We start from the raw sequence: 17,042 nt of genomic DNA, 5'->3' as shown, positions 1-17,042 counted from the left end.
TGGCCAAACAAAGTATCGCTTAGACATATGTAGTCAAGTGTAGAAGTATAAGCATTGTTGGTCCATATTACATTGTTAGGGGATTTGTCACAGCTGCTTCCATTTAGCAGCCTTAATGTATTTTCACTGATGAATGTTCTCCAGATTGCTGCTTTAGTAAGTATGCCTATATCATCTGTTAGTAGATTAACATTAAAGTCACCTCCCAGTATAATATTCAATTCTCCTTCTACTATGGTTTGATTTATCAGAGAATCAAATATTGTCTGTTGAATCTCAAAAGTTTGATCCAGTCCTGGGGGATCATATATATTAATTAACAGGATTTTGCAATTATTGGGCATATCAACCTCCATCATCAACACATTTGAATTAATTGGAGATACTATGCATTCTTGTGAAATCAATCTATTGGAGACTAAAATAGTGAGGCCTCCAAACGGACAACCCTTTTCTCCTTTTTTTGCAGCATTATGGACAGTTTTAAAACCATCAAACACAACACCCTTCAAAAGCCATGTTTCCTGTAAAAAAACAATTAGTACATCCTTAAATAAACAAAAGGAACCATTTTCAGCAAAAAGATGGGAATGGCCCCTAGTATTCCAGGATATAATGGTAGAGCCTAATCATTCTCCATTAGATACTGGAGGCAAAAGGGAGCATAGCCATTCCCAGTGTGATTTATTTATATCATTGCCCTTCTTAGTTTCTTTTGGCTGCTGAGCATTTTTGACACTTTTATTACACACAGATTTAATATCTTGGCATCCTGCCTCACTTTCTTTAGCGTCCAGACAGAAACCATTACTCCTTAGTTCTTTCTTGTATTCTCTCACAAGGCTTACCACTGCCTCAGAATAGCAGTGAATGCGACTATAATTGCCCTTACATGGCTCCACAAATTTGAAGTCCCCACTTTTCAATATTCTTCATTGTAGTTGCCTGTGTAGGGCTTCTAGCAGCACTACCCATTAATGACAGTGGAATTTCTTTTATTTGTTCGTGAGATGGTAAAAACCTTTTTTTGCATGGGTACGTTTAAGGTCACTGCCTTATTAGACCTAACAGACTTTGCCTCGGTTTTACCGAGGGTTACCCAATTACCTTGAACCATTTTAGAGAATTTCCCTTTTGATTTTATAATGGGCAGTGATATAGATGTCGAGTCCGCCTCGCTGTAACTGCTGTTCATGGTTGAGACATCCGTGTCTTCGACCGAGCCATCACTACTATCCTCGCTCACAGATTCCTCTGATTGTGCGTTAGCCTGCTTACTGGAGCTTATTTTTTTCTTATCGGTTCCAATCACCCAAGATGTAAGAGTGCCCTTTTTTTCGCCACTCATTTTTTCTGCGCGCTTTCTTACGTTTCTGGCTGCCCTTTTTCTCTCTCTTTTTGTACAGTTCTTCTTTACTGCTTTAGCTTCATTACCCTTGTCAGCCAGAATAATCTCATCCTTTGCCCTGTTTTGTATTTCTCTGAGTCTCTTTCGTTTCTCTCTTCTCGACAGAGGGGCTCAGTTCTCGCTCTCTTCCTCGCTCCCCGACAATATTTCTACCAAAGTGGATTCTAGATTGACTTTACATGTTTCTTTGCTTTGAGCACTTAAAGTTGGGGCTTCTGAGCTTATATAGGGTTCTCCCGGCTTAGTTGGAATATTAGCTTTAGCTAATTCTTTCAGAATTTCCGCATAATTCCTAGTTTGAGCCGCCATCGTATAGCAGAGCCTTAGTAGAATTTTAAGGGCAAAGCTAGGAGCCATATTGTGGGCATCCAGATCTTTAAATCTATAGTCAATATTACATTTTCCACAGTCATGGTTTAGGCTTGTTACTACGCTGTCCTGAGCAATGCTTGCATCTTCATTTGTTGCATCTGCCAATCCCGAAAGTCGAGGAGAGCATAATAGTCTTTCCTTATTTGTGTTTGATATATTATTTACATGGATGTCCTCAGTATTGGGAACTGGATCTACAAGGACTTCAGGTATCCTTGCCGGCCCTAGGTTCCCAGACCTTTCTAAATGTGAAATTTGATGCTCGAGACTGTAGCATAAATTATAGTAGAGAGTTATCATTACCAAACTCCGCTGGGATGGTTATCTCATCACTTATGATAGGGTTATTTGCTAGTAGTTCTGAATGGATTTGCGCCATCACAGTCTGTTCCTCAAAGAAATCTGTAATCTTTTTTTCCCCTTATCATTAATCGCTTAAAGGCTTTTATCACTTATAGCCAAGGGATTCTCGTTATTTATGGATTTTTTGTTGGCTATTGTATTTTCCAGCTTACTCCTGAGCTTCATTATTTCAGTTAGGCCTCGTATTTTATACACCGGCGACTGCTACCACCCAACAACCTGTTTGCCGCCCATTTGCTAAAGGAGAAACTAAAAAGAGAAAATGCTGGCTAAAAAAAAAACATCCACAGTCACCAACAATTATTTATATGGTACTTCCCGGGGTCACGTGATCAAAGGAGTATTTGCTCCCGCAGTCTCACTGAATCCACCGGCTGAGTATAATAGGTTTTTTATTTTTTCCTGACCTATAAGGCTCTAAACCTTAGATAGTCCCGTTGGGGAATTAATAGAGCAAAATACACCCTTACCCACAACCCAAACAGCCAGAGCAGTATATACATTTAAAACCCCTTGACTCCACTAACGGGCTTAACCAAAGGTTAATTAAGCACATTTTGACCGGGATGTATTCAAATCGTGGGGAATAAGCTTATCTGCATGCAATCAGGCCAGGAAAGTCTGTATCGATAATTATTTATAGCATGCAGTACATTTGTTCAGGAAAAGCTCAGTGAGCCGCGTTGAGTTAGTTACTCAAAACTTCTGCAGCAATGAGGACTGGCCCACTCGCCCCACGCCGATTACCGGCCTCCAGTAAACACACACGCATTAAGCTTGCATATAGAAAATGCACTTTCTCAGATGTAAATAGGCAGTGTATAAGACCCCTGTGTGGGGACACCATGTGTGGGGACATCATGTGATCGCGGGAGCGCGGTCTCGTGAGATCTCGGCCCAACGTGATCTCGCTGACCCGCGCTCCGCTAGCGGGGACTTTGGCGCCAGTGTGAAGCGGGTGGAGCGCCAGACAAGTCTGTCTGGACAGCGCTTCTCCATGTGAGGAGCCAACGTGACTAAAGGCCCAAGCCAGTACCAGCTCACTTCCAGGGCGTAAATCCAATGCCAAGGGAGGCCTCCTGGGGGCCCTGGAAGTATTCAGCGTGCAGCAAAAATGCACACCCTGCCTCCAGTGCAAATAACTGGAAGGCCTAGCCAAGACTGTGAGTACCTTCTCCTTCCCACGCATGGACTATTGCAATCCCGGGTTTTGTTAACCAATAAAGGCAGTTACAATTACCCTGGCGTCCTGTCGTCCTTAGAGGCCACAACATAGCTGGCGACAAGGATATCTGAGTACCCACGGACCCACCATGCAAGGCGCCACACCGCCCCGGCGTTTCTCCCCTCACCTGGGACCCCAGCAATTCCGTGGATGCAGTGGGAGCCACTCTTCTCCACGTACCTTGAGGCCGTAGGCGGCACAGGACACGCCCCCCGCCAGGAAGAAAGCGATGCTGCTGAACGCAATGGCAGTCGAAGGACAGCACATTTTTGCCAGTTTCACAGCTATACCAGTGGATGACGATGACGACAACGTCTACAAAGAGGCGATCCATTGCATTGTAAAGCGGTTCACCAATAAGGAGAACATAGTCCTACACAGGCTGAGGTTCTATTCCCGCAAACAAGAAGGGAGCGAACCGGTGGACGACTACATCACCCAGATGAGGGAGCTGGCGTCTTTATGCGCCTTCAGTGAAAACTCGGAACAGGTCATCACCAACTCCAGGAAAGTACAAGACAAGCTCATACAAGAAAAGGAAGTGACCCTCGACAAGGCTATCCAAATCGCCAGGGCGGAAGAAGAAACCTCCAGCAGATGCAAAGTCATCCACCCATACCCGAGCTGACGGCGCTACAACGGAGTGGGCGCAGAGACAAGCAGTCCCACGACAGCCCCAGAGAAAAGGGCCCCAAGCAACGGGATGTTCCCAAATGCTACAGGTGTGCCAGCGCCAAACACATGGCGAATGATCGTGACTGCCCCGCCAGAAACAAGGAATGCTCGAAGTGTGGGCCCATTGGTCACGTGGCTCCTGCATGCACTTGGCGGGAAAAGACTGTTTCCCGCGTCGATGGCAACCGTGCTTCAAGCAACGAGGACGAGCCACTGGACAGACCGATGGTCGTCATGGTCAACGCTCTTCACGCCAGGAGGGAAAAGCCGCACTGCACCATTAAAGTCGACGGCATGGAAACACGTGTCATGGCGGACTCTGGATCGGACCTCACCATCCTTCCGATAGACACATACAAGGAGATGATGGGGAAGGCTAAAGTGGAGATCAGATCAACCCGGCAAAAGCCGACGGTTTTCGGCGGTGCAACCGTCGACCTACTGGGTTACATCAGGGCCCAAATTGAATTCAAAGGGAGGTCTACCAACTCCAAAGTGTACTTCTCAACCAGAGGGCCGGCCGTGCTCGGGTGGGACAATCAACACAGACTCAGCATCAAACTAGACCCCAGCACTCCGGAACAGGTACTCATGGTCTCATCAGGAGCAGCGCTAAACTTCAAAGAGATGTTCCCAAGCCTGTTTTCTGAGAAACCGGGGAAAGTGAGAGATTTTGTTCACAAGATTCGTTTGAAACCCAATGCTGTGCCTGTGAAACACAAAGTTAGACCGGTGCCGGTCACGGCAAGACCGGCGTGAGAGGCCCACCTCTGGAAGATGGTCGAAGAAGGGACCATTGAGACCGTGGAATCCTCAGAGTGGCTGAGTCCGGTGGTTCTAGTCAAGAAGAAATCCAGCAACGACCTCAGAATATGCATTGACTTGCGGAGTCTAAACCTAGAGGTCGTTACCGACAGCTTCCCGCTCCCCAGTATCCGCGAAATTGTCTTGATGATGAAGGAGGCAGCAATTTTTTCGAAGCTTAACATGCGTGACGCCTATCACCAGATTCCTTTGCACAAGTCTTTGCGCCCCCTTACGGCATTCATCACTTCATTCGGCACCTTTCAATACACCCGCATGCCGTTTGGACTGTCCTTGGCAGCGTCAGCATTCCAGAGAATGATGAATGCCCTCCTCAAGGACCTCACTAATGTCTCATTCTTTCAGGATGACATCCTCGTGTATGCCAAGGAGAACGAGACTCATGACAAGGCCCTCAAGGCAGTCCTGAGCAGGCTTCAGGAAGCAGGAGTTCATTTTCGCCACAAGAAATGTGTTTTCCGAGTGAGAAAAGTAGAATACCTAGGGTACTGCATCTTGAGCGAAGGAGTGAGCCACAAGAAAAACCTGATGAAGGCCATAGCGGATGCCCCAGCTCCGAGGTCCAGAGAGGAACTCTGCTCATTCCTGGGCCTAGCGGTGTACTACGCGAAGTTCGTCCCAAGGGTCTCCGAAACCACGTCCCCCATGAGGGATCTTTTGAAGAAAGGGGCAACCTACTCTTAGGGCCCAGAGCAATTCACTGAAATCAAACGCAGAATTATGCATGCACCTTGCCTAAAGCCCTTCAACCCCAAATGGGACACCTACATCACTATGGATGCCAGCGCATACGGACTAGGGGCCACCCTGACCCAGAAGAAGGGCGACACTGAAAACATCGTGGCATTTGCATTCAAAGCACTATCGCCAGCGGAGAAGAATTACTCCACCGTGGAGAAAGAAATGTTGGCGTGTGCCTGGGCCGTCGACTACTTCAGGTCTTACGTTTGGGGCACGAAATTTAGGCTGGTCACCGACCACAAGCCCCTCATCCACATGTTGAGCCCAGGTGGCACCAAGACTGCCACCCTGAGACTGGCCAGGATCGCTGCAAAACTCCAAGAGTATACGTACGAAATAGCCCACATTGCTGGCTGGAAAAACGCACAAGCGGACTGCATATCCAGGCTCCTGAACCAAGACGCCCCTGGGACCACATTCCTAGAAGACGAATGTGTTGTAGCCTCAATAGGCGACTTAAGGAACGGCGATTATATGGACATGAGTGAGTGCCACTGGCAGGAGGAGTTCGAGCAGGACGATGCCCTAAGGCGCTTAACAGCCTGAGTCCGCGGAGGGTGGCCTGATGAAAGGGCAATTCCCGAAGTCCTACGCCCTTACTGGAAGGTGAACGACGAAATTACTGCCATGAACAGTCTCATTTTGAGAGACGACCGAGTGATCCCGCCCAGCGGGATTCGCAAAGTGATACTGTGCAGAGCGCACTCAGGCCATTTGGGGTGCAACATGACCAGGCGCAGAATACGCGATGCCTACTGGTGGCCAGGCATGGATCAGGACATACAACAAATGGTTGAAAGGTGCCACGAGTGCACCAACATCGACAAGCGCCTGTCCGTAAAACAAGCCCCCATGCTGCCCACCGAGGTCCCCAAAGGGGTGTGACGAAAACTAGGATTGGACTTCATCGGGCCGCTGGACAGCATGCCCCCACAACATAAATATGGGATAGTCACGGTTGACAATTTCTCAAAATAGGTCGAAGTTGACTTTTCTTCGGATATCACCACCAAAACAGTCATTGAAGCACTCACCGCCATATTCCAGCACGAGGGATTACCGGAAGAAATTGTGACGTACAATGGGGTCCAGCTGACCTCTCAAACTCAACATCATTCAACAGCGAAGAGCAAGTCTCTGCCATCCTCAAGCCAATGGCCTGGTCGAGCGGGCGAACCGCTTCATCAAAGGGGCGCTACAACTTGCGCATGCCTCGGGCCTAGACCCATACAAGACGGTCAAAGAGGCCGTCGCAGCCCACCTCATCACTCCCAACGCTGTCACCGGCGTGTCACCTTTCCAGCTGCTAAGGGGGAGAAGGGCAGCATCCACACTGGTGCCATCGTGGCTCCAGCAAGTGAGAGCTGACGAAGAAGTGGACATGGAAGACGTAGTCTTTCGTATGCAGCGGAGCAAGGAAGCCATGAAGACTCAAGGAGACATGCGGCGGGCTGCCCACCGCACATCAGTTAACAAAGGCGACCTGGTCAAGATACGGCTTCCCCACAAGGACACTGTGACAACCGCCAGGTACAGCAGTCCCATAGAAGTTGCTGCCAAAGGGCCAAACCACATCTGCAACAGCGACGGAAGAAAATGGAACCTAGAAAGGGTGGCCATGTACCACAGGAAAGAACCTTTCGAACAGCCAGGCTGGGAAACCGGAGAAGACCAAGACCCTCCAGAGCCACCTGAAAGCCCTTGCCAGCCAGAAAGGGATGACTCGGAGTCACCCTACGGCAGTGTGTTCCCAAGCAGCAACTCCCCCGCTCCACTCGGAGAGCTGCAGCGGAAAGCAAAACATGGAGGATCTGAATCCACGCACATCCCCAGGAGTACTCCCGCAACCCTGCTCCACGTCTAGACCAAGGCAGACCGCAGAGGGAGAAAAAGAAACCCCTGCAGGTTTGCAGACTTCGTCATGGGATGATCCTCTGTCTTTTTCCCTGTAAAGGAGGTGTGTGGGGACATCATGTGATCGCGGGAGCGCGGTCTCGCGAGATCTCGGCCCAACGTGATCTCGCGGACCCGCACTCCGCGAGCGGGGACTTTGGCGCCAGTGTGAAGCGGGTGGAGCGCCAGACAAGTCGGCCTGGACAGTGCTGCTCCATGTGGAGAGCCAACATGACTGAAGGCCCAAGCCAGTACCAGCTCACTTCCAGGGCGTAAGTCCAATGCCAAGGGAGGCCTCCTGGGGGCCCTGGAAGTATTCAGTGTGCAGCACAAATGCACACCCTGCCTCCAGTGCAATTAACTGGAAGGCCTAACCAAGACTGTGAGTACCTGCCCCGTCCCACGCATGGACTATTGCAATCCCGCGTTTTGTTAATCAATAAAGGCAGTTACAATTACCCTGGCGTCCTGTCGTCCTTAGAGGCCACAACACCCTGCTCAATAAACAATATAATGCAGAGTGCCAATTGCACTAATCACACGCTGCTGTAAGCTGTATACTACGGGGTCCCTACTTACAACCAGTAGGCTCTGCCCCTCCTCTGTATCTCTGGAGCTTCTGAGGTTCGGCGGCTCACCCTCTGACACCTGATGCTCCGCCTCAGCGAGGCTCAGCTTTTCTCCTTGCGAGGCACCTCGCCCGGCTCTGCTCACAGAGTTACTGGCTCAGGAAGCGCAGCTCCTCGCACGGCTCACAAGCTTGCAGAGTCACAAGCCCACGGAGACTCTGGCCCAGAGTCACACGGGCCCACAGGGAAGCAGTTCGTCTGAGAAAGAAACAGCGGACTCGCGTCAGGTCGCACGTCAAGCCGCACCTCTCACCGAAAACAGGAAACAGAGGCCGCTTCCGACATGTTCCAAAGGGCTGCTACCATTTATGAATGATCAAGTCGATATAGGGGGATTTCCCATTGGAGTGCCTTGGTTCTCACCTTGATTAGCGTCTATGAATCCTTTGTGTCACTTGTCTATTTATATCCCTTTAGCCAGGGATATTGTTACCAAGAGCACCTGAAATTACATTTAATCTTTCCAACAGATCTAATACATTTTGTTTCTACCTAATAAGTAGTGCGTCGCTCCCCCACCCCTTGTTTCAGGAAAATAAAGGTGCCATGCACGTCTACCTAGATATTTCTCCCGGGAGGATGGCTCAGCGGCAACGTGCGCGCCTTGGAAGCAAGACGACACGATCCCCGGGTCCGCGCTTAGAAACCTCTGGGTGTTTAAGCATGTTATAAATACGCAACTAAGACAAAAACAATTACGCAACTAAATAAACAAAAACAATTCCTGTAACAGCGCCTCGATGCCCGCCGGCTGTGTGAGCGCTTTCAAAATGTAAACACTTAACCTCTGTTTTTCTTGAAGCCTGCCTGATTTAACTCCTCTTCCAAATTCATAAATAAATACACTTCAGCTTGCATGGGTGAAGGGGAATGGGATACTGATTAAAATGAACACAGAGTAGAGAAACATAAGTTGTGTTGAATAGTTAGAACCACAAATGAAAGAATTGGAAACAAGTGAATGTGAGGCTGTTCGTCTTAAAATAAATCCGCCAAAAAAGATTGGGGTTACAAAAAGCCAATAAAAACAAAAGGGGAAGAAGGAGAACGTGACTGCGCTTAGGGCCGGGGGTCAGCTGGAGAGAGAGGTGTTCTGTGCACCCCTCTGCCACAACACACAGAAAGGGATGGTCAATGGTCAAACATGCACTATGAAAATTCATTGCTCGGGAGGATAGCTCAGGGGCAATGCCTTGGAAGCAAGATGACACGAATCAACACATGTTCGATTCCCGGTCCGCACTTAGAAACCTCTGGGTATTAAGTGCCTTATAAATAACCTATCATATCATTGCATAAGTGAAAATTCAGTGTATTGTGTATGGCCTAAGCAAGTGGGCTCTATCACACGGGTCCAGCGACGGAGCTCTGCATTGATCGACAGACAGACACAGGCTACTACCCCAACAGAGTTCGCAGCCATGAAATGAATCCCATTAAGTGTGGACAAATCCTGCTGGATTATTTGATTAGACAGCAGTGTGTTGAACTCAGAACCACACCCTAAAAGCACCATCAGATACTACTCGGCTGAGAACGGACACTACTTCCATGCTTTCTAGCCAGACATGCACGAGGCCTATAAAATCTGCATGATACTGAACACAGGAACCCATTTGAAGGGGATTTGAAACAACCTGTTCTTCCTGATGAAGGCCGCTACAACAAGAGCATTTAGACTTAGTTAGCCCAAGTTGAGTGGTAGGGGCTAGAGATTGTATGATTACTCCATGTTTTTAATCAGTATTGATCACACATGTGATGTATTGCACTTTTACCCCTGCGTAATAATGTTTTGTTTTTGTCATGAATGTATCACTCGTAATCATTGACTATTTGGCACATGAATTCTACAAAAAAAATGTACTACAAGTCATATAGAGAGAAGTCGAATGGGTAATATGTATCCAGAGTCACCCTGTTCAATTATGCGTTTATAATCTAAGCAAGTGGGGAAATGTTAGCTGTATATTATACAATGTTAATTCTACTTTTAGTGCGTGCATTTTATAATTACAATCATGCTATTGATATTAATAAGAAGCATGCAACCTTTTAAAAATAATGCTTAAAGCTTGGGCCATCAAATTACTGCTGACGAGTCGCACTCTGCTCTTCAAACCTCTTTGCCCTTTCTTCTGAATGGTTCTACCTTGGCCCCAGTTATTCCCAGTTAGATTGCCACGCGTGTCCCTGAAGACGCTCAGCCTAGGTGGTTCTCCTATGAGTTTCCCAAGCTGAACGTCGCTTTTAGGCATGCTGAGCATCTCCGCTGTCAGTCGTACGTGCTACAGCCAAACGTATTTTACCAGATAAACCTACTATCTACAAATAGTCCATCTGAAGTGCAAAGTGCAAGTATTATCCCTCCCCGTTTGCAAGTCACTCTCAAAAATACATTGTTCCTTTATCCATGAACTTACTCTGCCTAAGGTGGCCTCTTCAACCATTTTACTTATGAACAATGTATCATTTTTCTTAATGGAAAGAGTCACTTTTATTCATTCAATTATTGTGGATAATAACTCATTGTGTCCTGCGCTCACATGCCCCCTTAGGAGTGCATCTCCTTGATGAGTCTCCCCAGACGTGCCTTCGATGCTTTTTTTATTCCCCTCTACCTGAGTGATCTTCATCCCTTTTTTCTCAGGGTTTGATCTGACTCCTCTTTAGATCCATGCCTTGCTCAACATCTAGGATCCTGCACTGATATCATAGGTACAGCGTTTCTACCTATGTCTACCTTTTTCAAGCCCACCATTGCCACTGCTCTGCTTAAGAAAGATTTGCCTTCTTCTGTTCCTGCTGCTTTACCTTCAATCTCCCTCCTGTTGGTCCCCTATGAAGAGTCACGAGAGTATTGTCAGGGCCAGCCTTCTGAAATGCGATGGATTGCTCTAGCATTCTACACCCCTTACCGACTAGGTTCTATCAAGGCCAAGGCACTGAGATCGCTTGCCAGGCCATTATGGAAGACATCCAGACAGCGACGGATGTACGAGTGTCATTGGTGTTACCATTCCTGACATGTCTGCAGCATTTGAAACTGTGGACCATAGCCCCCCCTCAACCGGCAGTGTGCCGAAAAACATTGGAAGTATGGTCTCTCCTGGCACATTCAGGAGTCACAGACAATCTGTCTCCCTGCTATCGTATCTTTGTCGCCCGGGACACTTACCTATGGTGCTGCACAAGGGTCTTCCGTTTCCCCTCATCTGCTTATTCTTTACTTTCAGCCTCTTGCCTCTTTGATTTCCTCATTCGGGTTCACCTTTCACACTTCCTTTGGTGATACCTAGCTCCTCGTCTGACCGGACTGGGAGCTAGGTCATAGGGCCCCAAGTTTCCAGACGTGCATGTCTGCCATTTCACACTGGATGGGTATGAACTCCCTCGGTTTGACCTTGGACAGGACTGATGTGCTTTTTTTTTTAGAGTAGATTGGTCTTTGGGGACCTGGGCTCTGGCCTTCCACCTCTGTGCCCGTCCAATTCCTGTTATGAAGAACTTGGAATTTAAGATTGACTAAAATCTCACTCTTCCTCTAGAGATAAAGCAGGTTTTTTCTTCCTCTTCATACTATCTTTGTCTCTTCTGTCAGATCTTTCCTATTCTCTCTCTCCTTTATCTTCTTGTATCTGAGTAGCTACTGCATTTATGTAATCATGTGTTGGCTATTTTAATTCTCTGTATTTGGACCTCCTGGGTCCAGCAGAAGACGTCTTCAGACAGACTGTTTACAATTCAGCAGTGTGCCTTACATTTCTTAGCTCCATGTTAATATTTATTTTCTCCCTGTTAAGAAGGGGATTTACTTTAGAAATCTCTACGTTGTTTTTTACTCCCTATAGCATACGGTTCCATGCTCTATCTGCTATACAATCAGACCCTGGGGCCTGCAAATTTCCTCCGTTCTTCTGGTCACTCCCATTTTGCTCCCTAGCCTTTATTTTGGCCGGAAAGGTGGGTGTGCTTTCTTCAAGCTAGCCCCCTCGCTCTGCACCTCCACTGGTGGAGCTTCACTCCATCCCATCCTACCACATCTTCCATCCAAAATGTAAATCTTGCTTTTTTAACCTCTGCCAACCGCTGTTAGTTTGATGATCTCTGTCTTTTTCGAGTTCAGCGACACAAAGCCACTTTCGGGGTACAAGTGCACTGTACAAGATACAAGTAAAAAGCAAAAGGCATAGCAATTATACAGCATGGCAGATGCTTCTTGAGCGTCTGAGTGGAGATTCTAAAAATCATTGTGAGATCTTGGAAATATTAGGGTGTGTGCAAAATTAGATGAAATTAAAGTGCCTTTGCCTGAACAGTTTGAAGCTTAGTTAATGATCATGGGTAGAGTGGCAACATTGGCGCACTGAACCCCTCAGATGACTGCAGTGGCTGGGCAATGCCTTGTGTTGGGTGGAAAAGACCAAGGGCCTGGGCGTTGTGTTTTAAGGCTCCTGTGCTATGCTAGAATCATTAAGTGGTTAAGAATTGTACTCACCAACAAAAAATGTTAAAAAAGTTATTCTATTTACTGAATGTCAGTCTGTTAATTGTGATCACTTCTTCGCTGCTGTTATCGAGGTAGAATTAGGCCAACAATGTGCAAATACACATCCTGAAACTGCAAAAAAACTCTAAAAAACATGGCAACGAGTGGTTGTCTAAATTGTGACAAACAGTAGCATATTACACTGACTAGGAATGAAATCTTGTAATCATCCACTTGCATTTTCTCATTATTGTATTGACTTTATTTGGATGGGAGGCCGAATCTTTCCTACCCGTAGTTGGACCTGGCACCTAAAGCTATGTTTAGCTCTCTGTAGGAGGTGCATCAGCTTACTGAGCTATATCAGTTCAGCTGTTCAGATGCTGTCTTCTCTTGGTAACAATCACGTGACCAATCTTTTCCCTCTTGTTAAAACCTGTCCAGCTTCACCCTGTGCTTGACTTGCCTTGGCCCCATTCTCTTTCTCTTCAGTCTTTCCTTCCTTTGTACTTTTTCAATAAAGACAACTTCCCTGAAACGTAAAACACCCGCGCATTCCCTGGAGATCAATGAGTCTGGAAAGAGGATCTGGCCGGGAGGCTACAAGCTACAAGAAATGTTTGCATGGACCCGCAGATCACGCGGAGTTTCACTGGAGCCCACAGAGCACCTTGTAAACATTTCACCGTGGTCCAATTTAAACCACGCAATGCCACCCTCGCAGGAACACGGAGGGCCTGAAGAAACCTGTCCATTGCCTGATACATGTCCCTGAACACAGCTTAGAGTACCATGGCATGAGCTTAAAGGGATTCCGGGATCTCTGATTCATTTCACCTGCATTCAGCGCACTTTGTGGGCTTAAGTAACCGCAAGGATGCGTGTTGCGTGGTAGAAAACCTTCAAATTCAGACACAAAGACATAAATGAACTCCTACGGAACTATGTTTTACCGGAAGGGACTTTATTTAATTCCTTATCCAAGGTAGCGTGATAAATCAGATCACCCATGGCATTGCATGTTTCCTAGATCTGTGGTAAAGACTGGAATCACGTTTGTAAATAATACAAAGACAGAGCCCGACACAGCACTGGAGCCTTCCCCGGTCGATGAAGTGAGAACCATTACATTGGGTAATAATAACACCTATTCCAGCGCTTTGAATCTGGGGGAGTCTGGCATGAAGCGCTATATTATAAGGTGATATTATTTGTAAAGGGAAGCACTTTTGTGCAATCAATAATCGAAAGATCACTGTGACCGCGCATCTTATATCCAGAGGCCTCGCTGGCCTACACGCTGCCCTCCAGCCCCCTTATACAGGATCCCCCACCCACAGACCGACCACGCCTTGACAAAGACCTTTTTTGGTCGAAACACGTGTTGACTTTGCATATGGAATAATAGCATACTCATGCTTAATAAAAACGACTGCACTTTTCTTCTAACTGGTAAGACTCCTCATTTTCATGTGCTCTCCACGCACAAGCCCTGTGAACATCACCTCTACAAATCCAGCACCAGGACCAACAGGGTTCCCCAAAACGCCCCCTCTCAAACTAGTCCCAAAACAGGGCGCTTCTGAGCATCGCCCTTTGTCAATCGGGCAGCTGGAAGAACGTTTCAAGAGACAACCAGGTCAGGGGGCGATCCAGCCTTTCCTCTTGCTCTCGCAGCTCCCCACCTTGCTCTCTTTTACGGCTGCCCCCCTTCTGTAATTATGCAGATGAACGGAGAAACAATGAAACGGAAGCTGCCTACAGCGATGCCAGTGGTGTAGATTAATTCATAAAGGTCCATTCATCACTTTCCCGTGTCTAATTCCCCAGCCAAGACCCAGCTTGTGAACTACATCACAGAAATTGCGAGCCACCAGCCTCTGCATCCCCGTCGCCAATTGTGCTGCAGTGGCTTGTGCAGAGAGAGAGAGAGCTTCTGCGGGGCATGAGCGGAAAAAGCTATGACTGTATCCGCTGCTATGCTGTGCAGAGTGTTTTTATTCAGTTATGCTTACGTGTCTTTGATGCATGGCCAGATGCATAAATCAATTACACAATAAACTGTCAAACAAAAGGCGATGCTGTATGGCTGGCTCCCTTCTCCAACCGAATCCGTGTGGAAGAGAGGCTTCGGAGGTGTTCTTTTGCCACCTACTGGAAGCTCGTCCTGGTTCCAGGAACGTTTTCTCGTTGAAATGCTGCAGTTGGTTACAAAAAAAAGCACGTGGCGAATTTAGCAATAAACCAGCGATAGACTGCACCACAGCGCCACTCAGTGGTAGAATTGGTCACTTGCAAGCCCGTTTAGTGCGTCTCTGCTCAACCTGGTGATGTAAGGTGTGTACTTGACGAAAAACGTGGAATTATGTATAAGGAATGTATAATCTAATAGTAAGATATAAGCGAAGACTTAACCTTACGTGAGGTATGAACTACTTAGTTGTGTCGAGCTATGAGATAGGAAGTTAGGAATTAATTGTAATATTTGTTGTACTGTTAAATATATACCTTTTTGTCCAAATAAATGATGGTAACGATGATGCCGCGTGCCTACGTGCGGGCGTGCGTGTATGATGGTACTGGTTTGTTATGGCGATACTTTTCTCTTGAGAGAATTCTTTATTTTCCAAGGGCGTGAGACAATGTTTTCATGTGAATAGATGGAAATATTAGGTAGTTTGAAAACGTTTATTTATTGCTGGAGAATTTCAACATTGAATTTAAAATCAGTTTAGACGTGAAATAATGCCTTTTAGTTTATATAGGATGATAATAATGACTTGTTTGACAACACAGAATGGAATGTTAAATATATGTAAATGTTTATTTTATTATTTAACTTTTCTATCGATTGTATTTTATTCTGTTTATTTTTTCTGATGTACATGTTGTATTGAAAAGCTGATTAATTTTAGCTAAATATCATTTTAAAAAAAGAAAGAAATAATGCCTTGTTCATAAATGAACGCTCTCCTCTTTAGGAAGCGTAAGCAATATCTCTGCATTTTTGTGAAATCATAGCGTAATCCCCCCCACACCCGCCCACCCCAGTCCCTCCACACCTGGTCCTCTCACATAAAAGTGTAAGCTTGGATTTAGCAGCAAGAGTTTTCATATATATGGCCCATCCCGAAAGTGAAGCTTTCTTCATCATTTGAGCCCCCAGAGGCAGGGCAAAGTCCACCGCTGCCCGGTGTATTTGCTTATGAAAAAGCAGACATGATTCCGTTCATCTATTCGATGTGTCTTGCACAATCATATTTCCAAAATAACCCAGCCAGGAATGCCTTATTTTTTGCAGTGTTGCTAATGACAATGACCCCAGCTCGATTCTTATTGCTCCAATGGGAAAACCCTCATAGAGCCTCAACGCTAGGTGCCAGGTCTTTCCCGCCAGCGCCTGTAGCCATGCTACCTCCATATCTGCATAGATCTCTAGGCCGTACAACACCCTGGCACTATGGAGATCATGTACATTTTCAATAGACCTTCAACTTCACTTTCCAAGGTTTTCATGGTTACATAGGGGGTCATTACGAGTATGGTGGTAGGGGCTTAACGGCACCGTTAAGGATGGCGGTGCCGTTAAGCTCCTACCGCCATATTCCGAGGTCCCTTAGCGGGCCCCAGCAGGACGGCTGGTCTGACCAGCCGTTCTTTGCAGGACCCGTTAAGGGACCTTGGAGTTAATAACGGGCCCATTATTAGCGCCTTCCCCATGCCCATTGAGCCCTTTGGGGTCTCAAATGGGAATGGGGAATGGTTTACTGAATGGGGACTTACCGGGTCGGAATGTCCCGGTAAGTACCCATTCAGTGACACCGGAACCGGGTTTGGAGGCAGCCATGGCGCTAATGGCTAATAGCGCCATGGCTACCTCCAAACTCGGAATGAGGCCCATAGTCTTTTACTCTGAGCTTAAGCTTTACAGTGCAGATAATGGTTTCCAGGTATTGAATATGATCAATGCACTCCAGGTTTTTTCCTTCAATGTGCCACTTATACTCTGGGTTTTTGCGTTCTTTGCTGCAGACCAAGATCTTGGATTTATTGCGATGTATTTTCAAATGATTGTTCTTAATGTAAGATGTCAGGGAATTTAGAGAGCATTTCTGTCCGATCAGCATTAGATCAACAATAACCGGGTCGTCTGCATGCGCTAGCCATGATATTACATGGCCATACATGCTAGGTGGAAAGGGTTTTACTTGAGCTAGGCGTTCATGCAGATCCGAGGTGTATACATTCTACTATATAGGTGCTGAGATGCTGTCCCCTATTGTTCAATCTTATCTTAATGAAAATGTGAGAACATGACTAATAGATAAGATGAAACAATGGTGGCAGTGTGGCCCATTCCAGCAATTATTTCCATAGAAGTTGTCGCTTTGCACTATCAAAAGCGGCAGCGAAGTCAACAAA

Source organism: Ambystoma mexicanum, chromosome 5p (assembly GCF_040938575.1).
Source record: "Ambystoma mexicanum isolate Mex_15411 chromosome 5p, UKY_AmexF1_1, whole genome shotgun sequence".
Classification (NCBI taxonomy): domain Eukaryota; kingdom Metazoa; phylum Chordata; class Amphibia; order Caudata; family Ambystomatidae; genus Ambystoma; species Ambystoma mexicanum.
The sequence above is the reverse complement of the archived record's forward strand: the minus strand, read 5'-3'. Positions refer to the sequence as shown.